Genomic DNA, 1,799 nt, shown 5'->3' with positions numbered 1-1,799 from the left:
ACACTAACTACTTACTCTAAGTCGTCTACTTGTGCCAACTTGGCGAACCTCGAGGGCGGCTAAAAGCTACCTCAATTCCACCCCACAAGCCGCAAGCTCGCACAACTCCGCAAAGCCCGAGGCTCCCCTAAGCGGTGCCGGAGCCGCTAGCCCGGCATTTCGCCACAATGTACAGGAGTTTTGTGGGTTTAAAATGAGTTTGCATCATTGCAAACTAAACTACACCCTGATACAGTTTTGTTTCCAACAATGCATTGCAGCTATTAGTCAGTTCACCCCCCTGGCCATGGGAGAAGTGGGCAGGCTCCACAGAAAAAAAAGGATCGAGTCCCTAACCTCCTGAAGGCAGAAGTGGTGAGGGCCCCGATCCTTTTCTTTTTTTTTTTTTTGGCAGAGCCTGCCCATCTCTCCTGTGGTTGTGGGACAAGCTGCTAGTGAGCTGAGTGGCCCCTGAGTTGTAGGGGCCCTTGCCCTTCCCTCCATGGTAGTGGTGCCCCCTAGGGCTGCCCAGTTGGGTGCCTAGTAGGCCAGGTGCTGCCCCAGCTCAGGGTCAGGGAAGAGTTGGATCAGGCCAGATGATGCCTCCAAGCTTGGCCAGCACCCATCTCACTAGCAGCCCACCTGGGTGGTCCCGGCGGGATGCCACCACCACAGAGGGAAGGACTGGGGCATCCTGCAGCTCAGGGGACACCTGGCCTGCTGGCAGTTTGCTCCCTGGCCACAGGGAGACTCCACCGGAAAAAAGAAAGGATCAGACTCCATGCTGTAACAGTGATGGAAACCCCTAAATTTAAACAGTTTGTTGCAATTAAAAACCCACCATTTCAATTTAGGGGGCACAGAATGCAACCCTAAGGATTAACCCCCCTCACATATACAAGTGGCCTCAGTAACAGGAAAAGTTGGATCATTTTATGTTAAAGTAAAAGCTGCAGTTCAAGGAGGAAGAAGCCGCAGAGCAGAAACAGCAGTTAATGTCAATATTAAGCATTGCTTACTTCTCTTTTCCTTTCATGTTCAAGCTCTGTGTAAAATCAGGTCCAGCCTTTGTAAAGATAATCCTATAATTAGCATTAAATAGTGAAGCCATGGATCTACTAGATGGGGTGATATTTTTAGATATGTGTGTGATTAAGTTGCCATTTCCCTTAACAGAAGAAATCCTCATTGAATCATAGTGCTGGAGAGGACCTCAATCGTTATCCAAGGCACTGATTCTCAACCAGGGTGCTGCAGCGCCTTTGGTGCATCTACATGAGATGCTGCGTCACTGTAATGACAAGCTACGGTGATATAGTTCATCACTATGGTGACGTAGCATAAGCAAGGTATGATGCTCTGTGACCTTTCACTCTTGAGAACAAAATCTCAACCCCCGGCACCAACAATTGAGCCCAGCTGTGTGCTGCTAGTTAGCAGGCAGGGCAGATTTGCACCTCGTAGACTACTCAGAGTTGATATAAACAAATACAGGTACAGAGACAGAGGTATAGATACAGATACAGAGATAGATACAGAGATAGATAGATATACAGATAGACTACTCAATATATCTCTCTGTATAGATATATATGATCTCTCTATGTATATAGATATATCTGTAATGTATATAGATATAACTATATATCTAGAGATAGCTAGACTACTATATAGAGTGATGTAGAGATAGATATAGATAGAATACTACATATATAGTGATGTGTATATATATATATATATAGATACAGAGATAGCTCAGTATAGATATACAGATACAGATATATAGAAAAGCCACGCGGAACAGCTATATACGGATCTAG

This window comes from Crocodylus porosus, unplaced genomic scaffold (assembly GCF_001723895.1).
Source record: "Crocodylus porosus isolate Cpor-Errol unplaced genomic scaffold, CroPor_comp1, whole genome shotgun sequence".
Classification (NCBI taxonomy): Eukaryota; Metazoa; Chordata; order Crocodylia; family Crocodylidae; genus Crocodylus; species Crocodylus porosus.
This window is presented reverse-complemented; position numbering follows the sequence as displayed.